At 69.9% G+C, this 24,584-nt stretch overlaps 1 pseudogene; it reads right to left on the minus strand.

Moving 5' to 3' along the window:
- Positions 1-274: 274 nt before the first annotated feature.
- Positions 275-24,584, minus strand: part of LOC142403362 (ryanodine receptor 1-like) — a 33,578-nt pseudogene continuing 9,268 nt past the window's right edge.

The raw sequence follows: 24,584 nt of genomic DNA on the forward strand, positions 1-24,584 counted from the left end.
CCCCCCGCAAGCCCCTCCAAACCCCCCAAACTCCCCCCCAGCCCCCCCCAAACCCCCATCCAAGCCCCCCAAACTCCCCCCCAGCCCCCCCAACCCCCCATCCAAGCCCCCCCAAAGCCCCCAACCCCCCCCCAAGCCTCCCAAACTCCCCCCCAAGCCCCCCAAAGCCCCCAACACCCCCCCCAAGCCCCTCCAAGCCCCCCAAACTCCCCCCCCGGCCCCCCAAACCCCCACCCCAAGCCCCCCAAACCCCCCAGCCCCCCCCCCCCCCCACCTGGAGGGTGTCGACGGGGCAGGGGGTGAAGGCGGTGTGGGGCAGGGCCTGGGTGGGCCCCAGGAGGCTGCGGGTGCCGGGGGGGCCCTCGCCCCGATACGCCTTGATGGGCTCCAGGCGCAGGCGCTCGCGGGGCAGCAGGGCCTGGGCGCAGGGCGAGTACCCGGGGGGGGGCAGGAACCGGAACTCCCCGTGGCGGCCCCCCAGCAGGAACCGCAGCCTGGGGGGGGCAGGGGGCGGTGGGTGACCCGCCGGCACCCCCGGACCCCCGGCAGCCCCCCGGCATCGGAATGGCAGCCCCCCAGCAGCCCCCCAGCAGCCCCCCAGCAGCCCCCCAGCTCAAGCACCCCCCCAGCATCCCCATGGCACCCCCCCAGCAGCCCCCCAACTCACAGCAGCCCCCCAGCACCCCCCCAGCAACCCCACACTATCCCCACGGCAGCCCCCCAGCACCCCATGGCAGCCCCCCAGCATCCCCCTGGCACCCCCCAAGCCCCCCAGCACCCCCCACACCCCCATGGCATCCCTCCAGCACCCCCCCGGCAACCCCCAAGCCCCTCAGCAGCCCCCCCCAGCAGCCCCCCCCAGCATCCCTATAGCATCCCCCCAAGCCCCCCAGCACCCCCCCGGCACCCCCAACCCCCCCAGCACCCCTCCAGCCCCCCCCAGAACCCCCATGTCATCCCTATAGCATCCCCCCAAGCCCCCCAGCACCCCCCCGGCACCCCCAACCCCCCCAGCCCCCCCCAGCAGCCCCCCCCAGCACCCCCATGGCATCCCTATAGCATCCCCCCAAGCCCCCCAGCACCCCCCTGGCACCCCCAACCCCCCCAGCACCCCCCCAGCCCCCCCCAGCAGCCCCCCAGCACCCCCATGGCATCCCTATAGCATCCCCCCAAGCCCCCCAGCACCCCCCCGGCACCCCCAACCCCCCCAGCACCCCCCAAGCCCCCCAGCACCCCCCCCAGCACCCCCATGGCACCCCCCAGCAAGCAGCGCACCGCAGACCCCCGGGGACCCTCCTCACCCCGTCCCCCCGACCCCGTCCCCCCAGAACGGAGGGGGGGGGGGGGGAACCCGCCCCCCGTCCCCCGCGTCCCCCGCGCGCCCCCCGGCCTCACCTGACGCCGGCGGAGAAGCTGGCGACGGGGGAGAAGAGGTGTCGAGGTTGAAGCCCTCCAGGACCCCCTGGACGGGGCAGCCGTTGATGCGGAAGGAGGCGCTGGGGACCCCCAGGTCCAGGCAGCAGCTGACCACGTCCCCGGCCGCCAGCGCCCGCCGCTGCGGCGAGGCCACCGCCCGGGCCACCCCCCCTGCGGGACAGGCCGTGACGCTGGGGACGCGCCGGGGGACGGGACAGGGGCCGGGGGACAGGCTGTGGGGCATGCCGTGACACTGCGGACACGTCTGGGGCATGCCGTGACAATGCGGACACGTTGGGGGACAGGGGACACACCAGGGGACAGGCTGTGGGGCATGCCGTGACACTGCGGACACGTCGGGGACGGGGGACAGGCCGGGGGACACGCTGTGGGGCATGCCGTGACACTGCAGACACGTCTGGGGCATGCCGTGACATTGCGGACACGTTGGGGGATGGGGGACACACCAGGGGACAGGCTGTGGGGCATGCCGTGACACTGCAGACACGTCAGGGGACGGGGGACAGGCCGGGGGACACGCTGTGGGGCACGCCGTGACACTGCAGACACGTCTGGGGCATGCCGTGACACTGCGGACACGTTGGGGGATGGGGGACGCACCAGGGGACAGGCTGTGGGGCATGCCGTGACACTGCGGACACGTCAGGGGATGGGGGACACACCAGGGGACAGGCTGTGGGGCATGCCGTGACACTGCGGACACGTTGGGGGCCGGGGGACAGGCCGGGGGACACGCTGTGGGGCATGCCGTGACACTGCGGACACGTCGGGGGATGGGGGACAGGCCGGGGGACACGCTGTGGGGCATGCCGTGACGCTGGGGACACGTCAGGGGACGGGGGACACGCCGGGGGACACGCTGTGGGGCATGCCGTGACACTGCGGACACGTCTGGGGCATGCCGTGACAATGCGGACACGTTGGGGGACAGGGGACACACCAGGGGACAGGCTGTGGGGCATGCCGTGACACTGCGGACACGTCGGGGGACGGGGGACAGGCCGGGGGACACGCTGTGGGGCATGCCGTGACACTGCAGACACGTCTGGGGCATGCCGTGACATTGCGGACACGTTGGGGGATGGGGGACACACCAGGGGACAGGCTGTGGGGCATGCCGTGACACTGCAGACACGTCAGGGGACGGGGGACAGGCCGGGGGACACGCTGTGGGGCACGCCGTGACACTGCAGACACGTCTGGGGCATGCCGTGACACTGCGGACACGTTGGGGGATGGGGGACGCACCAGGGGACAGGCTGTGGGGCATGCCGTGACACTGCGGACACGTCAGGGGATGGGGGACACACCAGGGGACAGGCTGTGGGGCATGCCGTGACACTGCGGACACGTTGGGGGCCGGGGGACAGGCCGGGGGACACGCTGTGGGGCATGCCGTGACACTGCGGACACGTCGGGGGATGGGGGACAGGCCGGGGGACACGCTGTGGGGCATGCCGTGACGCTGGGGACACGTCAGGGGACGGGGGACACGCCGGGGGACACGCTGTGGGGCGTGCCGTGACACTGCAGACACGTCAGGGGACGGGGGACAGGCCGGGGGACACGCTGTGGGGCATGCCGTGACACTGTGGACACGTTGGGGGACAGAGGACACACCAGGGGACACGCTGTGGTGCATGCTGTCATGCTGGGGACATGTCAGGGGATGGGGGACACAACAGGGGACACACTGTGGTGCATGCTGTGACACTGAGGACACCCCGGGGGACGGGACAGGGAATGGGGGACAGGGGACACACCAGGGGACACGCAAGGGGATGGGGGACACACCAGGGGACACGCTGTGGGGCATGCCATGACACTGCGGACACGTCAGGGGATGGGGGACACGCTGTGGGGCATGCCGTGACACTGGGGACACGTCAGGGGATGGGGGACACACCAGGGGACACGCTGTGGTGCATGCTGTGACACTGCGGACACGTTGGGGGACAGGGGACATGCCGGGGGACAGGCTGTGGGGCATGCTGTGACACTGCGGACACATCAGGGGATGGGGGACACGCCAGGGGACACGCTGTGGGGCATGCCGTCACACTGCGGACACGTCAGGGGACGGGGGACAGGCCGGGGGACAGGCTGTGGGGCATGCTGTGACACTGCAGACACCCCGGGGGACGGGACAGGGGATAGGGGACACGCTGGGGGACACACTGTGGGGCATGCCGTGACACTGCAGACATGTCAGGGGATGGGGGACACACCAGGGGACACGCTGTGGTGCATGCCGTGACACTGGGGACACGTCAGGGGACGTGGCAGGGGATGGGGGACGGGGGACACGCCGGGGGACATGCTGTGGTGCATGCCGTGACACTGAGAACACGTCAGGGGATGGGGGACACGCTGGGGGACATGCTATGGTGCATGCCGTGACACTGGGGACACATTGGGGGACAGGGGACACAACAGGGGACATGCTGTGGTGCATGCCGTGACACTGGGGACACACCGGGGGACAGGACAGGGGATGGGGGACAGGGGACACACCAGGGGACACGCGAGGGGATTGGGGACACACCAGGGGACACGCTGTGGTGCATGCTGTGACACTGGGGACACGTCAGGGGATGGGGGACAGGGGACACACTGGGGGACGCAGCACAGAACTAGGGGCCACGCTGTGGCAGCAGGGACACATTGGGGGGGACACAGTGATATCAGGGGACAGGGCAGGGGACACACAGTGATATCAGGGGACATGGCAGGGGACACACAACGGTATCAGGGGACACGGCAGGGGACACACAGTGATATCAGGGGACACGGCAGGGGACACACAACGGTATCAGGGGACACGGCAGAGGACACACAATGGTATCAGGGGACACGGCAGGGGACACACAGTGATATCAGGGGACAGGGCAGGGGACACACAATGGTATCAGGGGACACGGCAGGGGACACACAGTGATATCAGGGGACACGGCAGAGGACACACAATGGTATCAGGGGACACGGCAGAGGACACACAACGGTATCAGGGGACATGGCAGAGGACACACAGTGATATCAGGGGACACGGCAGGGGACACACAGTGATATCAGGGGACAGGGCAGGGGACACACAACGGTATCAGGGGACACCGCAGAGGACATACAACGGTATCAGGGGACATGGCAGAGGACACACAGTGGTATCAGGGGACACGGCAGAGGACACACAGTGATATCAGGGGACATGCCAGGGGACACGCAGTGATATCAGGGGACATGCCAGGGGACACACAACGGTATCAGGGGACACAGCAGGGGACACACAACGGTATCAGGGGACACGGCAGAGGACACACAATGGTATCAGGGGACACGGCAGGGGACACACAGTGATATCAGGGGACAGGGCAGGGGACACACAACGGTATCAGGGGACACGGCAGGGGACACACAGTGATATCAGGGTACACGGCAGGGGACACACAACGGTATCAGGGGACACGGCAGGGGACACACAGTGATATCAGGGGACAGGGCAGGGGACACACAACAGTATCAGAGGACACGGCAGAGGACACACAACGGTATCAGGGGACATGCCAGGGGACACACAGTGATATCAGGGGACATGCCAGGGGACACACAACGGTATCAGGGGACACAGCAGGGGACACACAACGGTATCAGGGGACAGGGCAGGGGACACACAGTGATATCAGGGGACACGGCAGAGGACACACAACGGTATCAGGGGACATGGCAGAGGACACACAACGGTATCAGGGGACATGCCAGGGGACACACAGTGATATCAGGGGACAGGGCAGAGGACATACAACGGTATCAGGGGACACGGCAGGGGACACACAGTGATATCAGGGGACACGGCAGGGGACACACAACGGTATCAGGGGACACCGCAGAGGACATACAACGGTATCAGGGGACATGCCAGGGGACACACAGTGATATCAGGGGACACGGCAGAGGACACACAACGGTATCAGGGGACACGGCAGGGGACACACAGTGATATCAGGGGACATGGCAGGGGACACACAACGGTATCAGGGGACACGGCAGGGGACACACAGTGATATCAGGGGACACGGCAGGGGACACACAACGGTATCAGGGGACATGGCAGGGGACACACAGTGATATCAGGGGACACGGCAAGCGACACACAACGGTATCAGGTGACATGGCAGAGGACACACAGTGATATCAGGGGACATGGCAGAGGACACACAACGGTATCAGGGGACACACCAGGGGACACACAGTGATATCAGGGGACACGGCAAGGGACACACAATGGTATCAGGGGACACGGCAGGGGACACACAGTGATATCAGGGGACATGGCAGAGGACACACAATGGTATCAGAGGACACGGCAGAGGACACACAACGGTATCAGGGGACATGGCAGAGGACACACAGTGGTATCAGGGGACACGGCAGAGGACACACAGTGATATCAGGGGACATGCCAGGGGACACACAACGGTATCAGGGGACATGCCAGGGGACACACAACGGTATCAGGCGACATGGCAGAGGACACACAGTGATATCAGGGGACACGGCAGAGGACACACAACGGTATCAGGGGACACGGCAGAGGACACACAGTGATATCAGGGGACACGCCAGGGGACACACAACGGTATCAGGGGACATGCCAGGGGACACACAGTGATATCAGGGGACATGGCAGGGGACACACAACGGTATCAGGGGACACGGCAGGGGACACACAGTGATATCAGGGGACACGGCAGAGGACACACAACGGTATCAGGGGACACGGCAGGGGACACACAGTGATATCAGGGGACATGGCAGGGGACACACAACGGTATCAGGGGACACGGCAAGGGACACACAACAGTATCAGGGGACATGCCAGGGGACACACAACGGTGTCAGGGGACACGCCAGGGGACACACAGTGATATCAGGGGACACGGCAGAGGACACACAACGGTATCTGGGGACATGGCAGAGGACACACAGTGATATCAGGGGACATGGCAGGGGACACACAATGGTATCAGGGGACATGCCAGGGGACACACAGTGATATCAGGGGACATGGCAGGGGACACACAACGGTATCAGGTGACATGGCAGAGGACACACAGTGATATCAGGGGACACGGCAGAGGACACACAACGGTATCAGGGGACACGGCAGGGGACACACAACGGTATCAGGGGACACCGCAGGGGACACACAACGGTATCAGGGGACACGGCAGGGGACACACAGTGATATCAGGGGACACGGCAGGGGACACACAACGGTATCAGGGGACACGGCAGAGGACACACAACGGTATCAGGGGACACCGCAGGGGACACACAGTGATATCAGGGGACACCGCAGGGGACACACAACGGTATCAGGGGACACGGCAGAGGACACACAGTGATATCAGGGGACACGGCAGGGGACACACAATGGTATCAGGGGACATGCCAGGGGACACACAATGGTATCAGGGGACATGCCAAGGGACACACAGTGATATCAGGGGACACGGCAAGGGACACACAACGGTATCAGGGGACATGCCAGAGGACACACAGTGATATCAGGGGACACGGCAAGGGACACACAACAGTATCAGAGGACACGGCAGAGGACACACAACGGTATCAGGGGACATGGCAGGGGACACACAACGGTATCAGGCGACATGGCAGAGGACACACAGTGATATCAGGGGACACGGCAGAGGACACACAACAGTATCAGGGGACATGGCAGAGGACACACAGTGATATCAGGGGACATGGCAGAGGACACACAATGGTATCAGGGGACATGCCAGGGGACACACAATGGTATCAGGGGACATGCCAGGGGACACACAGTGATATCAGGGGACACGGCAAGGGACACACAACGGTATCAGGGGACATGCCAGAGGACACACAGTGATATCAGGGGACACGGCAAGGGACACACAACAGTATCAGAGGACACGGCAGAGGACACACAACGGTATCAGGGGACATGGCAGGGGACACACAGTGATATCAGGGGACACGGCAGAGGACACACAACAGTATCAGGGGCCATGGCAGAGGACACACAGTGATATCAGGGGACATGGCAGAGGACACACAACAGTATCAGGTGACATGGCAGAGGACACACAGTGATATCAGGGGACACGGCAGGGGACACACAGTGATATCAGGGGACATGCCAGAGGACACACAACGGTATCAGGGGACATGGCAGAGGACACACAATGGTATCAGGGGACATGGCAGGGGACACACAGTGATATCAGGGGACACGGCAGGGGACACACAGTGATAGCAGGGGACATGGCAGGGGACACACAGTGATATCAGGGGACATGCCAGAGGACACACAACGGTATCAGGGGACATGGCAGAGGACACACAATGGTATCAGGGGACATGCCAGGGGACACACAGTGATATCAGGGGACATGCCAGAGGACACACAACGGTATCAGGGGACATGCCAGGGGACACGCCGTGCCAGCGGGAGCCGTCGGGGCGGGGCAGGGCGTGGCGGGGCGGGGCCGTACCGGTCCAGAGGTGGAGGCCGTCGAAGGCGAAGGAGCAGAGGTCGTCGCCGGCGCCGTTGCCGCCCCAGCCCTCGCCGCCCCCCGGGTAGGGGCTGTAGCCCCCCGCCGCCGCCCAGCCCACGCGCAGGTGGGTGGGCTGCGCCGTCAGGAAGGGCTGCGCCCGCTCCACCGCCACCTCGAAGTACCAGCGGCGGTACTGCGTCGAGCCCTCGTGCGTCCCCACAAAGATGTTGGGGCGCACGCTGCGGGGGGGAGCGGGGCTCAGCGGGGGGGGGGGGGGGGGAGACCCCCCTGCTGCGCCCCCAGACCCCCCGCTGCAGCCCAGGGGCTCCCCGAGACCCCCGGGGCACCCAGAGACCCCCGGGAGCACCCAGAGACCTCCATGGGCACCCAGAGACCCCCGGGAGCACCTCAGGGGCTCCCTGAGACCCCTGGGACACCCAGAGACCCCCGGGAGCACCCTGAGACCCCCGGGAGCACCCCGAGACCCCCATGGGCACCCAGAGACCCCCGGGAGCACCCTGAGACCCCCGGGAGCACCCCGAGACCCCCCCACAGCACCCCCAGACCCCCGGCAGCACCCCAGGGGCTCCCCGAGACCCCCGGGGCACCCAGAGACCCCCGGGAGCACCCTGAGACCCCCGGGAGCACCCCGAGACCCCCATGGGCACCCAGAGACCCCCGGGAGCACCCTGAGACCTCCATGGGCACCCAGAGACCCCCGGGAGCACCCTGAGACCCCCGGGAGCACCCCGAGACCCCCCCACAGCGCCCACAGACCCCCGGCAGCACCCCAGGGGCTCCCCGAGACCCCCGGGGCACCCAGAGACCCCCGGCAGCACCCCTGGCAGACCCCCAGGGGCCCCAGAGACCCCCAGAGACGCCCAAGGGCACCCCAAGACCCCCAGGAGCAACCAAGAGCACCCCAGAAGGACCCCAAGACCCCCAGCAGCACCCAGAGACCCCCGGGGCACCCCAATGTTCTCCAGGAACATCTCAAGGTCCTCCAGGAGCACCCCAAGGTCCTCCAGGAACATCTCAAGGTCCTCCAGGAGCACCCCAAGCCCCCCAGGAGCACCCCAAGGTCCTCCAGGAACATCTCAAGGTCCTCCAGGAGCACCCCAAGCCCCCCAGGAGCACCCCAAGGTCCTCCAGGAACATCCCAGGACCCCCAGGAGCACCCCAAGACCCCCAGGAACATCTCAAGGTCCTCCAGGAGCACGCCAAGGTTCTCCAGGAACTTCTCAAGGTCCTCCAGGAGCATCCCAGGACCCCCAGGAGCACCCCAAGACCCCCAGGAACATCTCAAGGTCCTCCAGGAGCACCCCAAGGTTCTCCAGGAACTTCTCAAGGTCCTCCAGGAGCACCCCAAGCCCCCCAGGAGCACCCCAAGGTCCTCCAGGAACATCCCAGGACCCCCAGGAGCACCCCAAGACCCCCAGGAACATCTCAAGGTCCTCCAGGAGCACCCCAAGGTTCTCCAGGAACATCTCAAGGTCCTCCAGGAGCACCCCAGGCCCCCCAGGAGCACCCCGGCCCCCCACCTGGTGACGTAGTTGACCAGCCCGGTCTGCAGCAGCAGGTCCCGGCGGGGCAGGAGGTTCTCGGTGATGAGGTTCTGGTTGGAGCGGACGGCCACCGCGTTGCAGACGCAGAGGGAGCAGAGCACGTCCAGCACCTGGGCGAGGGGGCGGGCGTGAGGGCCCCGGCGGGTCCCGGGTCCTCCCCCGCCCCACCCCACCCCACCCCGCCCCACGGCCCCTCCCCACCTTGTGGTTGCGGCCGTGCTTGTCCAGCAGGGAGATGATGGACTTGATGTGGTTCTCCTGGATGATGTTGAGCACCTCGGGGCTCTCGATGAGGACGCAGTACAGCACCTCCAGGATGCCTGCCCCACAGACCCCCGTGAGGCGCCCGGCCCCACAGGGGCACCCAGCCCCATAGCGGGCACCCAGCCCCACAGGAGGCACCCAGCCCCACGTGAGGTGCCCAGCCCCATAAGAGGGTCCCCAGCCCCACGTGAGGGTCCCCAGCCCCATAGGGGGCACCCAGCCCCACAGGAGGGACCCAGCCCCACAGGAGGTGCCCAGCCCCATAGGAGGGTCCTCAGAACCATAGGGGGCACCCAGCCCCACGTGAGGTGCCCAGCCCCATAGGGGGGTCCTCAGCCCCATAGGGGGGACCCAGCCTCATAGGGGGGACCCAGCCCCACATGAGGTGCCCAGCCCCATAGGAGGGTCCGCAGCCCCACAGGGAGCACCCAGCCCCATAGGGGGCACCCAGCCCCACATGAGGGGACCCAGCCCCACAGGAGGGTCCTCGGAACCATAGGGGGGACCCAGCCCCATGTGAGGTGCCCAGCCCCATAGGGGGGACCCAGCCCCACAGGAAGGTCCTAAGCCCCATAGGAGGGTCCCATTTCCTGTGCAAGGCTCTCCAGCCCCATAGGAAGGTCCCAGCCCCCATACAAGGGTCTCCAGCCCCACATGAGGGTCTCCAGCCCCATAGGAAGGTCCCAGCCCCCCTGCAAGGGTCCATGGCCCCATAGGAAGCTCTGCAGCCCCATAGGAAGGTCCCAGCCCCCATACAAGGGTCTCCAGCCCCACATGAGGGTCCCTGGACCCATGTGAGGGTCTCCAGCCCCACATGAGGGTCCATGGCCCCATAGGAAGCTCTGCAGCCCCATAGGAAGGTCCCAGCCCCCCTGCAAGGGTCCCCGCCCCACATGAGGGTCCCAGCCCCCCTGCAAGGGCCCATGGCCCCATAGGAAGCTCTGCAGCCCCATAGGAAGGTCCCAGCCCCCCTGCAAGGGTCTCCAGCCCCACATGAGGGTCCCAGCCCCCCTGCAAGGGTCCATGGCCCCATAGGAAGCTCTGCAGCCCCATAGGAAGGTCCCAGCCCCCCTGCAAGGGTCCCGGCCCCACACGAGGGTCCCAGCCCCCCTGCAAGGGTCCCCGCCCCACACGAGGGCCCCGGCCCCACACGAAGGCCCCGGCCCCACGGCAGCCCGCTGACCCGAGGAGGCCTCCAGGCGGTCCAGCTTGCTGACCAGCCAGTCCAGGTTGGTGGAGAAGAGGGCGCAGTTGGCGCGGTTCCCCCGGATGAGCGAGGCTGGGGGGCGGGGGGGGTCAGGGACCCACAGCACCCCCGCCTGCCCCACTGCCGGCCCTGCCCGCCCCACGGCGCCCCACGGCACCCCCTACGCCCCGCGGCACCCCCCATGCCGCCCTGTAGCTCCCCACACTGCCCCATAGCTTCTTGTCCCACCCCATAGCACCCCACACCACCCCATATGCCCCATAGCCCCCCATACTGCCCCATAGTCCCCCACACTGCCCCATAGCTTCTTGTCCCACCCCATAGCACCTCACACCACCCCATATGCCCCCTAGCCCCCCATACTGCCCCATAGCCCCCCACACTGCCCCATAGCTTCTTGTCCCACCCCATAGCACCCCCTATGCCCCACAGTCCCCCACACTGCCCCATAGCTTCTTGTCCCACCCCATAGCACCCCCTATGCCCCACAGTCCCCCACACTGCCCCATAGCTTCTTGTCCCACCCCATAGCACCCCATACCACCCCGTATGCCCCATAGCCCCCCATGCTGCCCCATAGCACCCCGTATGCCCCATAGTCCCCCATGCTGCCCCACAGCCCCCCATGCTGCCCCATAGCTTCTTGTCCCACCCCATAGCACCCCATAGCGCCCCATACTGCCCCATAGCACCCCCTATGCCCCATAGCTTCTTGTCCCACCCCATAGCACCCTGTATGCCCCATAGCCCCCCATATTGCGCCACAGCTCCTCGTCCCACCCCATAGCACCCATCCTGCCCCATAGCATCCCGTGCTGCCCCACAGCCCCCCATCATGCCCCATAGCACCCTGGCCCATCCCACCTCACTGCCCCCCACCCTGCCCCACGGCCCCCAGCCCACCCCAGAGCCACCCACCCGGCCCTGCAGCCCCCCACGCGCCCGCCCAGCCGCTCGTAGAGCAGGCTGACAGCCCGCCCCATGGCCCCACAGCCTGCCCCACAGCCCCGCAGCCCCCCACCCAGCCCTGCAGCCCCCCGAGCACCCACCCAGCAGCTCGTAGAGCAGGCTGACAGCCCGCCCCACAGCCCCGCAGCCCACCCCATGGCCCCCAGCCCGCCCCATGGCCCCGCAGCCCCCCGAGCGCCCACCCAGCCGCTCGTAGAGCAGGCTGACAGCCCGCCCCCTGGCCCCGCAGCGCCCCACTGTGCCCCGCAGCCCCCCAAGCGCCCACCCAGCCGCTCGTAGAGCAGGCTGACAGCCCACCCCCCGGCCCCGCAGCGCCCCGAGCGCCCACCCAGCCGCTCGTAGAGCAGGCTGACAGCCCACCCCACAGCCCCCAGCCCACCCCATGGCCCCCAGCCCGCCCCACGGCCCCGCAGCACCCCGAGCGCCCACCCAGCCGCTCGTAGAGCAGGCTGACAGCCCGCCCCCCCGGCCCTGCAGCGCCCCAAGCGCCCACCCAGCAGCTCGTAGAGCAGGCTGACAGCCCACCCCATGGCCCCCAGCCCGCCCCACGGCCCCGCAGCGCCCCACTGTGCCCCGCAGCCCCCCAAGCGCCCACCCAGCCGCTCGTAGAGCAGGCTGACAGCCCACCCCATGGCCCCCAGCCCGCCCCACGGCCCCGCAGCCCCCCGAGCGCCCACCCAGCAGCTCGTAGAGCAGGCTGACAGCCCGCCCCATGGCCCCCAGCCCGCCCCACGGCCCCGCAGCGCCCCGAGCGCCCACCCAGCCGCTCGTAGAGCAGGCTGACAGCCCGCCCCCTGGCCCCGCAGCGCCCCACTGTGCCCCGCAGCCCCCCAAGCGCCCACCCAGCCGCTCGTAGAGCAGGCTGACAGCCCACCCCACGGCCCCCAGCCCACCCCATGGCCCCCAGCCCGCCCCATGGCCCCGCAGCCCCCCGAGCGCCCACCCAGCAGCTCGTAGAGCAGGCTGACAGCCCACCCCACGGCCCCCAGCCCGCCCCACGGCCCCGCAGCCCCCCGAGCGCCCACCCAGCAGCTCGTAGAGCAGGTTGACGATCTCCTTCCAGGAGGCGGCCGCCTCCTCGCCGGCGAACTCGGCGAAGTGGGCGGCCGTGCTGTAGACGTTCAGGCGGTCGATGCAGTTCAGCACCAGCGTGATCATGCCCTGGGGCCGCGGGGAGGGTCACGCTCGGCCCCCCCACGCCGGCCCCCGGCCCCACGGCGGCCCCCCGGGGCCCCTGCGCGGCCCCGCGAGCCCCCCCGGCCCCCAGCCCCGCGAGCATCCCTGCGTCCCGCAGCCCCAGCCCTCCCCCCCCCCCCCCGGCCCCAGGGCCCCCCCCGGCCCTTCCCCCCCCCAGGGGGTGCCACCTCCTGCTGGAAGAGGCCCCGTGCCCAGCCCCCCACGTCCCCAGCCCCCCCATGTCCCCAGCCCCCCATGCCCCTCCCCCCCACCCCTGCTAGAAGAGTCTCTGTGCCCAGCCCCCCCATGTCCCCAGCCCCCCCGAATCCCCCTTCTCCACCATATGCCCCTCCCCCATATCCCCCTCCCCCCATATGCCCCTCCCCATAAGTCCCTCCCCCATAAGTCCCTCCGCCCTATGCCCCTCCCCTATGCTCCTCCCCACTATGCCCCAGGCCCCTCCCCCATGCTTCTCCCCCTATGCCCCTCCCCATGCCCCTCCCCCATAGGGCCCTCCGCCCCTCCCCCCATGCCCCTCCCCCCATGCCCCTCCCCAGCCCCCTCCCCATAGGCCCCTCCCCTCCATAGGCCCCCATGCCCGTCCCCTCTATGCCCCTCCCCTCTATGCCCCTCCCCCTCCATAGGCCCCCCTATGCCCCTCCCCCATAAGCCCCTCCCCTCCATAGGCCCATGCTCCTCCCCTCTATGCCTCCCATAGGCCCCTCCCCTCCATAGGCCCCTCCCCTCCATAGGCCCCCCCCCTCCATAGGCCCCCATGCCCCTCCCCTCTATGCCCCTCCCCTCTATGCCCCTCCCCTCTATGCCCCTCCCCTCTATGCCCCTCCCCTCTATGCCCCCCATAGGCCCCTCCCCTCCATAGGCCCCTCCCCTCCATAGGCTCCTCCCCTCCATAGGCCCCCATGCCCTTCCCCTCTATGCCCTTCCCCTCTATGCCCCTCCCCTCTATGCCCTTCCCCTCTATGCCCCTCCCCTCTATGCCCCTCCCCTCTATGCCCCTCCCCTCTATGCCCCTCCCCTCTATGCCCCCCATAGGCCCCTCCCCTCCATAGGCCCCTCCCCTCCATAGGCCCCCATGCCCTTCCCCTCTATGCCCTTCCCCTCTATGCCCCTCCCCTCTATGCCCCCCATAGGCCCCTCCCCCCCATAGGCCCCTCCCCTCCATAGGCCCCTCCCCTCCATAGGCCCCTCCCCTCCATAGGCCCCCATGCCCTTCCCCTCCATAGGCCCCGCCCCTCCCCAGGCCCCGCCCCTCCCCAGGCCCCGCCCCTCCCCAGGCCCCGCCCCCACCTCCTGCTGGAAGAGGCTCTGCCGCGCGCGCAGGGCCCGCAGCCGGCTCTGCCTGCGCCCGTGCTGCAGCTCGGGGGGCGGCGGCCGGAAGTAGGCGATGAGGTCGCGCAGGCTCAGCACCACGGCGGCCAGCGGCAGCGGGGGCGGGGCGGCCGCGGGGGGAGCCCCCCGGCCCCGCCCCCCCAGCCCGTCCAGGCTCCTGCGGCCGCACACAGCCCCATGGAGCCCCCCATAGGGCCCCCGTAGGGCCCCCCACGGAGCCCCCCATAGAGCCCCCCATAGAGCCCCCCATAGGGCCCCCCACGGAGCCCCCCACGGAGCCCCCCACGGAGCCCCCCATAGAACCCCATAGAGCCCCATAGAGCCCCCCATGGAGCCCCCCATGGAGCCCCCCACGGAGCCCCCCATGGAGCCCCACGGGACCCATAGAGCCCCCCATAGAGCCCCCCATAGAGCCCCCCATAGAGCCCCCCATAGAGCCCGACGGAGCCCCATAGAGCCCCCCATAGAGCCCCCCAGCCCCACCTGATGAAGTGCCCGTACAGCCCCCCCGTGCTGTAGACCAGCCCCAGCCCCATAGCCCCCATAGCCCCCCATAGCCCCCCCAGCCCCACAGCCCCCCCCAGCCCCACCTGATGAAGTGCCCGTACAGCCCCCCCGTGCTGTAGACCATCCGCGCCGCCTGCGACTCCTGGCGCTGGGAGCGGGTGAGGGAGAGGGCGTCGTCCATGTGCCCCTCCTGGTGCAGGATGGCCTGGGGGGGGGGGGGGGGCACACACAGATCGGGGGGGGTCAGCGGAAGGGGGGGGACCCCGCAGCCCCCCAGTGCGGCCCTGAGCCCTCCCGCGTGCCCCCCAGGGCCCCCCCCCCCCCCCCGCTGCCCCCCACCACCCCAAAGGGGCTTCCGGGACCCACTCAGGCGGCCCAGAGCCCCCTCCCCCCCCCCCGGAGAGAGGCGAGGGCCTCTCCGAGACCCCCCGAGACCCCCGGGACCCCCAGGGCCCCCCCCACCCCCAAAGGTGCCCCAAAGCCCCCACCACCCCCCAAAGCCCCCCATGGAGATCCCCCCAGCCGCCCTGGGGATGCCCCAAAGACCCCAGCCCCCCCCCAAAGCCCCCCTGGAAATGCCCCCCAGCCCCCATCACCCCCCCAAAGCCCCCCTGGGGATACCCCACAGACCCCATAACTCCCCAAGGCCCCCTCGGGGATCCCCCAGCCCCCCCCACCCCCCCGGGGTGCCCCCCATCACCCCCCAGCCCCCCGGGGTGCCCCCAGGCCCCCCCAGGGCCCCCCCGGAGATCCCCCCATCACCCCCCCAAGGCCCCACCGGGGTGCCCCCCATCACCCCCCAAGGCCCCCCCAGCCCCCCGCCCCCCAGGGTGCCCCCAGCCCCCCCCAAAGACCCCATCACCCCCCCCAAAGCCCCCCCAAGGATCCCTCCATCACCCCCCCAAGGCCCCCCGGGGATCCCCCCATGACCCCCCATGACCCCCCAAGCCCCCCCCAGCCCCCCAGGGATCCCCCCATCACCCCCCCAAGGCCCCCCCCCAGCCCCCCGGGGTGCCCCCCCATCACCCCCCAAGGCCCCTCCCCAGCCCCCCAGGGTGCTCCCCCCCACCACCCCCCAAGGCCCCCCCGGGGTGCCCCCCCATCACCCCCCAAGGCCCCCCCAGGGTGCCCCCCCCAAGGCCCCCCCCCAGCCCCCCGGGGTGCCCCCCATCACCCCCCAAGCCCCCCCCCCAGCCCCCCCCATCACCCCCCAAGCCCCCCCAGGGATCCCCCATCACCCCCCAAGGCCCCCCCAGGGTGCCCCCCCCAAGGCCCCCCCCCAGCCCCCCGGGGTGCCCCCCCATCACCCCCCAAGGCCCCCCCCCAGCCCCCCAGGGTGCTCCCCCCCACCACCCCCCAAGGCCCCCCCAGGGTGCCCCCCCCAAGGCCCCCCCCCAGCCCCCCGGGGTGCCCCCCATCACCCCCCAAGCCCCCCCCCCAGCCCCCCCCATCACCCCCCAAGGCCCCCCCGGGGATCCCCCCATCACCCCCCAAGGCCCCCCAGGGATCCCCCCATCACCCCCCAAGGCCCCCCATCACCCCCCCAAGGCCCCCCCCCAGCCCCCCGGGGTGCCCCCCCAGCCCCCCCCAAAGACCCCATCACCCCCCAAGGCCCCCCATCACCCCCCAGGCCCCCCCAGGGATCCCCCCATCACCCCCAAGGCCCCCCCATCACCCCCCAAGCCCCCCCAGGGTGCTCCCCCATCACCCCCCAAGGCCCCCCCAGGGTGCCCCCCCCCACCCCCCCCCCATCCCCCCCATCACCCCCCACCTTCCTCTTGAGCAGCCCCAGGCGCAGCGCCTTGGTGTCGGCGGCGGCGTAGGTGAGCCAGAGCGCGCTGGCCGCGTGCTGCAGGAAGCAGAGCGAGTCCCCGTACTTGATCTCGGGCGCCCCCATCCCCTCCACGTCGCGCTTGGCCGCCGCCTCCAGCTTCTCCTGCGGGGCAGCAGCGCTGGGCAACGGGGCCGGCGGCGGGGGCGCGGCGGGGACGGGGGCGGGGACCGGGATGGGAGACGGGGACCCTCAGGGGGACAGGCGTGGGGACAGGGGTGGGGATGGGGACGGGGATGGGGACGGGGGCGCGCAGGGGGACGGGGTGGGGACCGGGATGGGGACGGGGATGGGACAGGGACCCTCAGGGGGACCGGGATGGGGACGGGGACCCTCAGGGGGACCGGGATGGGGACGGGGGTGGGGACGGGGGTGGGAGACGGGGACCCGCAGGGGGACCGAGATGGGGACCGGGACGGGGACGGGAATGGGGACGGGGACCCTCAGGGGGACGGGGGTGGGGACAGGGACCCTCAGGGGGACGGGGGTGGGGACAGGGATGGGGACCAGGATGGGAGTCGGGGACCCGCAGGGGGACCGGGATGGGGATGGGGACGGGGACGCGCAGGGGGGCGGGGCGGGGGCGGGGTGGGGACGGGGACCCACATGGGGACCGATATGGGGACAGGGACCCTCAGGGGGACCGATATGGGGACTGGGATGGGGATCGGGATGGGGACGGGGACCCGCAGGGGGACAGGGGTGGGGACAGGGATGGGGACCAGGATGGGAGTCGGGGACCCGCAGGGGGACCGGGATGGGGATGGGGACGGGGACGCGCAGGGGGACGGGGCGGGGACGGAGATGGGGACGGGGACCGGGATGGGGACCGGGACCCGCAGGGGGACGGGGTGGGGACGGGGATGGGGACGGGGACCCGCAGGGGGACGGGGTGGGGACGGGGACTGCGACCCACATGGGGACCGATATGGGGACCGGGATGGGGACGGGGATGGGGACCGGGATGGGGACGGGGACCGATATGGCGACAGGGACCCTCAGGGGGACGGGGCGGGGGACGGGGACGCGCAGGGGGACGGGGTGGGGACGGGGTGGGGATGGGGACCCTCAGGGGGACAGGGGTGGGGACAGGGGTGGGGATGGGGACGGGGATGGGGACGGGGGCGCGCAGGGGGGCGGGGTGGGGACGGGGTGGGGACGGGGTGGGGACCGGGATGGGGACGGGGACCCGCAGGGGGACAAGGATGGGGACAGGGGCGGGGCCAGGGGTGGGGACGGGGACCCACATGGGGACAGGGATGGGGACCGGGATGGGAGACGGGGACCCGCAGGGGGACGGGGCGGGGACGGGGATGGGGACCGGGATGGGGACGGGGACGCGCAGGGGGACGGGGTGGGGACAGGGGTGGGGACAGGGACTGGGATGGGGACAAGGACCTGCAGGGGGAGCAGGATGGGGACAGGGTTGGGGACAGGGACCCTCAGGGGCGCCAGGATGGGGACATTGACCCGCACGGGGACCAAGATGGGGACCAGGACTTGCACAGGGACAGGGACCCACACGGGGACAGGGTTGGGGACGGGGGCGGGGACAGGGACCCGCAGGGGGACCGGGATGGGGACCAGCATCAGGTCGGGACCAGGACAGGGGACCCGGGTGGGGACAGGACAGGGGTTGGCACCGGGATGGGGACCAGGAGGGGGTCAGGACCAGGACGGGGACCCCACACGGGGACAGGACCAGGGCCCACCCCACACCCCACCTCCCTCCGCCCACGGCCGAGCCACCCCATCCCGCGGGGACACCCCACGGCCCCCGAGGCCGGGTCCCCGTCCCCCCTCTGGACCCCCTGTCCCCGGCCCCTGTCCCTGTCCCCACGTCCCACGTCCCCTGTCCCCATCCCGTCCCCACGTCCCCTGTCCCCATCCCCATGTCCCCTGTCCCCCATCCCCTGTCCCCATCCCCATGTCCCCTGTCCCTGTCCCCTGTCCCCCATCCCCTGTCCCCACGTCCCCTGTCCCCATCCCCATGTCCCCTGTCCCCGCCCCCTGTCCCTGTCCCATCCCCACATCCCCTGTCCTGTCCCCCATCCCCTGTCCCTGTCCCCATCCCCTGTCCCCCGTCCCCTGTCCCATCCCCTGTCCCCGTCCCCTGTCCTGTCCCCATCCCCTGTCCCATCCCCTGTCCCCCGTCCCCATCCCCTGTCCCCATCCCTCATCCCCTGTCCTGTCCCCCGTCCCCTGTCCTGTCCCCATCCCCTGTCCTGTCCCCATCCCCTGTCCCCGTCCCCTGTCCCCGTCCCCATCCCCTGTCCCCCATCCCCTGTCCCCATCCCCTGTCCCCCGTCCCCGTCCCCTGTCCTGTCCCCATCCCCTGTCCCGTCCCCCGTCCCCTGTCCTGTCCCCCGTCCCCTGTCCCTGTCCCCATCCCCTGTCCCCCATCCCCTGTCCCCATCCCCTGTCCCCCGTCCCCGTCCCCTGTCCTGTCCCCATCCCCTGTCCCGTCCCCCGTCCCCTGTCCTGTCCCCCGTCCCCTGTCCCCCGTCCCCATCCCCCGTCCCCGTCCCCTACCTTGGAGGCGCGGAAGCAGAAGGCGGAGGCGCGGGTGTTGGCGGCGGCCGCCTCCACCACGGCCAAGCCCTTGTCCTCCGTCAGCGCCAGGTAGCGGCCCGTGGTGACGTGCCGCAGGCGGAAGGGCTGGCCCCACTTCAGGTGGCTCCCGCTCCAGCTGGGGACACGGGCGACGCGTCACCGGGGGAGACCGGGGGGGACGGGCGATGGGGACACGGGGCACGCGGCGTGGGGACGCAGGGTGGGTCACGGGGACGTGGGGACACGGGGGACGTGGTGTGGGGACGCAGGGATGGGTCATGGGGACACAGGGTGCATCACAGGGACATGGGGACACAGGGGAGGGTCACGGGGATGTGGGGTGGGTCACAGGGACGTGGGGTGGGTCACAGGGGACGCAGTGTGGGGACACAGGGTGGGTCACAGGGACGTGGGGACACGGGGGACGCAGTGTGGGGACGCAGTGTGGGGACACAGGAATGGGTCACGGGGACATGGGGACACGGGGGACGCGGCGTGGGGACACAGGGGTGGGTCACGGGGACGCGGGGGACATGGCGTGGGGACGCAGGGTGGGTCACGGGGACGCGGGGACACGGGGGACGCGGCGTGGGGACACGGGGGTGGGTCACGGGGACGCGGGGGACATGGCGTGGGGACGCAGGGTGGGTCACGGGGACGCGGGGACACGGGGGACGCGGCGTGGGGACACGGGGGTGGGTCACGGGGACGCGGGGGACATGGCGTGGGGACGCAGGGTGGGTCACGGGGACGCGGGGACACGGGGGACGCGGCGTGGGGACACGGGGGTGGGTCACGGGGACGCGGGGGACATGGCGTGGGGACGCAGGGTGGGTCACGGGGACATGGGGACACGGGGGACGCGGCGTGGGGACACGGGGGTGGGTCACGGGGACGCGGGGGACATGGTGTGGGGACGCAGGGTGGGTCACGGGGACATGGGGACACGGGGGACGCGGCGTGGGGACACGGGGGTGGGTCGCAGGGACGCGGGGGACATGGTGTGGGGACGCAGGGTGGGTCACGGGGATGCGGGGACACAGGGGACGCGGCGTGGGGACATGGGGGTGGGTCACAGGGACGCGGGGACACGGGGGACGCGGCGTGGGGACGCAGGGGTGGGTCGCGGGGACGCGGGGACACGGGGGACCCAGCTCAGGGCTGCGTCACCGGGACCGCGGGGACACGGAGGACGCAGGCTGGGCACGTGGGGACACATCTCCGGGGACCCCCGGGACGCAGCGCGGGGGCCACCGGCGCCGCCGCCTGGGGACACGGGGGGGGGGACACGGGGGGGGGGGGGACACCCCGGGGCCCCCGTACCTGATGCGCAGGGGCTCCAGGCGCCAGAGGGAGCGGGCGTGGGTGCAGACGGCTCCGCCCTCGTAGCTCACCGCGCTGCTGCGGGGACGCGGGCGCTCGCGTGGGCACGGGCGCGACGCCCCGCCACCCCCCCCCCACCCAAGAGGGGCACCCACGGGTGGGGGTCGCGTGTGTGTGTGCCCCCCCCCCCCCCCACCTGCGCTCCTCGCCCTGCTCCGGCGCGGAGGTGGTCAGGCACTCGTCCATGTGGCCGTGGAAGAGGCGCATGACGTGGCCGCCCGTCACGTAGCCTGGGGACACCGGGGGGGGAGTCGGGGGGGGGGGACACCCCCCCACCTCCCCCCAGCACCCTAGGGTGCCCCCCAGCACCCACCTTCCTCCGAGCCGGAGCAGATGGGGTTCATGTTCCAGAGCGTTTGCATGAAGGAGGCGTCGGCCTGCAGCTCCCCGCTCGCCGTCGAGAGGTGCTGGGCGCGGGCGGGGCGCGGGCGGGTCACGGGCGGGGCACCGGCCACGCCCACCCACACGCCCGCCCGCCCGGACACGCACACGTGCGAGGGCTGGCGCGAGGACGGGGCGGCCAGGGGGCTTGCGCACGCGCGCGCGAGGGGCCGCTTGCACGTTGATCCTCCCTCGTGCGCGCGCGCGGCCCTTGTGCTCGCTCGTGGCCCTTGCACGTTGATCCTCGCTTGTGCAAACACCCGGCCCTTGCACGCCGGAGCTCGCTCGTGCACACACACGGCCCTTGCACGTTGATCCTCGCTTGTGCAAACACCCAGCCCTTGCACGCCGGAGCTCACTCGTGCACACACATGGCCCTTGCACGTTGATCCTCGCTTGTGCAAACACCCAGCCCTTGCACGCCGGAGCTCACTCGTGCACGCACGCGGCCCTTGCACGTTGATCCTCGCTTGTGCACGCACGCGGCCCTTGCACGTTGATCCTCACTTGTGCAAACACCCAGCCCTTGCACGCCAGAGCTCACTCGTGCACACGCACAGCCCTTGTGCTCTGGTGCTCGCTCGTGCACACACCCGGCCCTTGCACGCTAGGACTCACTTGCGCAAACACCCAGCCCTTGCACGCTGGAGCTCACTCGTGCACGCGCGTGGCTCTTGCACGTTGATCCTCGCTCGTGCACGCATGCGGCCCTTGCACGCTGGAGCTTGCTTGTGCACGCACGCGGCCCTTGTGCTCTGGTGCTCACTCCTGCACTCACACAGCCCTTGCACATTGATCCTCGCTCGTGCACGCACCCGGCCCTTGCACGTTGATCCTCGCTTGTGCACGCATGCAGCCCTTGCACACCAGAGCTTGCTTGTGCACGCACACGGCCCTTGTGCTCTGGTGCTCACTCGTGCACGCACCCGGCCCTTGCATGCTAAGACTCACTTGTGCACACACACGGCCCTTGCACGTTGATCCTCACTTGTGCAAACACCCAGCCCTTGCACGCCGGAGCTCAGTCGTGCACGCGCATGGCCCTTGCACGTTGATCCTCGCTCGTGCACGCGCGCAGCCCTTGCATGCTAGAGCTCACTTGTGCACACACACGGCCCTTGCACGCTGGAGCTTGTTCGTGCACGCAGGCAGCCCTTGCACGTTGATCCTCGCTTGTGCACACACCCAGCCCTTGCACACTCATCCTTGCTTACGCACGCACCCAGCCCTTGCACGCTCATCCTTGCTTACGCACGCACCCAGCCCTTGCACGCTCATCCTTGCTTACGCACGCACCCAGCCCTTGCACGCTCATCCTTGCTCACGCACGCACCCAGCCCTTGCAAACTCATCCTTGCTTACGCACGCACCCAGCCCTTGCACGCTCATCCTTGCTTACGCACGCACCCAGCCCTTGCACGCTCATCCTTGCTCACGCACGCACCCAGCCCTTGCAAACTCATCCTTGCTTACGCACACACCCAGCCCTTGCACACTCATCCTTGCTTACTCGCACACCCGGCCCTTGCACGCCGATCCTTGCTCACGCACGCACCCAACCCTTGCACGCTCATCCTTGCTTACTCGCACACCCAGCCCTTGCACGCTCGTCCTTGCTCACGCACGCACCCAGCCCTTGCACGCTCATCCTTGCTCATGCACGCACCCAGCCCTTGCACGCTCATCCTTGCTTATGCACGCACCCAACCCTTGCACACTCATCCTTGCTCATGCACACACCCAGCCCTTGCACGCTCGTCCTTGCTCACGCACGCACCCAGCCCTTGCACACTCATCCTTGCTCATGCACACACCCAGCCCTTGCACGCTCGTCCTTGCTCATGCACACACCCAGCCCTTGCACGCTCATCCTTGCTCACGCACACACCCAGCCCTTGCACACTCATCCTTGCTCATGCACACACCCAGCCCTTGCACGCTCATCCTTGCTCACGCACACACCCAGCCCTTGCACGCTCATCCTTGCTCACGCACACACCCAGCCCTTGCACGCTCATCCTTGCTTACGCACGCACCCAGCCCTTGCACGCTCATCCTTGCTTACTCGCACACCCGGCCCTTGCACACTCATCCTTGCTTATGCACACACCCAACCCTTGCACACTCATCCTTGCTCACGCACACACCCAGCCCTTGCACGCTCATCCTTGCTTACTCGCACACCCAACCCTTGCACGCTCATCCTTGCTCACACACACACCTAGCCCTTGCACGCTCGTCCTTGCTCACGCACGCACCCAGCCCTTGCACGCTCATCCTTGCTTACGCACGCACCCAGCCCTTGCACACTCATCCTTGCTTACGCACGCACCCAACCCTTGCACACTCATCCTTGCTCATGCACACACCCAGCCCTTGCACACTCATCCTTGCTCACGCATGCACCCAGCCCTTGCACGCTCATCCTTGCTCACGCACACACCCAGCCCTTGCACACTCATCCTTGCTCACGCACGCACCCAGCCCTTGCACGCTCATCCTTGCTCACGCACGCACCCAGCCCTTGCACGCTCGTCCTTGCTCACGCACGCACCCAGCCCTTGCACGCTCATCCTTGCTTACTCGCACACCCGGCCCTTGCACGCCGATCCTGGCTCGTGCCCGCACCCAGCCCTCGCTCGCGCAGCCGCAGGGCCCTCGCGCGCCCCCGCCCTCGTGCAAAGCCTCGTGCAAAGCCTCGTGCAAGCCGGCGCGGGCGCGGCGCTCACCAGGTAGCGCTCGGAGGAGACGCTGACGAGGATGAGGTCGTCGCCCACCCGCACCTTCTCGCCCTCCGAGCGCTGCTTGGACGCGGGGTGCGTGGTCCACCAGCACGCCTCGCCTGCGGGGCACCCGGCTGCCGCACCCCAGGGCCCGGGGACGCGGGGACCCCCAGCGCCCCTCCCCCGCCCTGCAACCCCCCCCGGCCCCCCGCCTCAGGGGGACCCCCCTCCAAGCCCCCCCCAAACCTGTAACCCCCCCCCCAGGCCCATCGGGACCCCCAAATGGGAAGGGGACTCCCCAAGCCCCCCCCCAACCTGTAACCCCCCCCCAAGGCCCATCGGGACCCCCAAATGGGAAGGGGACTCCCCAAGCCCCCCCAAACCTGTAACCCCCCCAGGCCCATAGGGCCCCCCCGCCTCAGGGGGACCCCCCTCCCAAGCCCCCCCCAAACCTGTAACCCCCCCCCCCAGGCCCATCGGGACCCCCAAATGGGAAGGGGACTCCCCAAGCCCCCCCAAACCTGTAACCCCCCAAGGCCCATAGGGACCCCCCACCTCAGGGGGACCCCCAATCCCCAGGCGGACCCCCTAAGCCCCCCCAAACCTGCAACCCCCTAAAGCCCATAGGGACCCCCCTCGGGGGACCCCCAAACCCCAGGGGGACCCCCCCAAACCTGCAACCCCCCAAAGCCCATG

The sequence above is a fragment of the Mycteria americana genome, unplaced genomic scaffold (genome assembly GCF_035582795.1).
Source record: "Mycteria americana isolate JAX WOST 10 ecotype Jacksonville Zoo and Gardens unplaced genomic scaffold, USCA_MyAme_1.0 Scaffold_213, whole genome shotgun sequence".
NCBI classification, from domain to species: Eukaryota; Metazoa; Chordata; class Aves; order Ciconiiformes; family Ciconiidae; genus Mycteria; species Mycteria americana.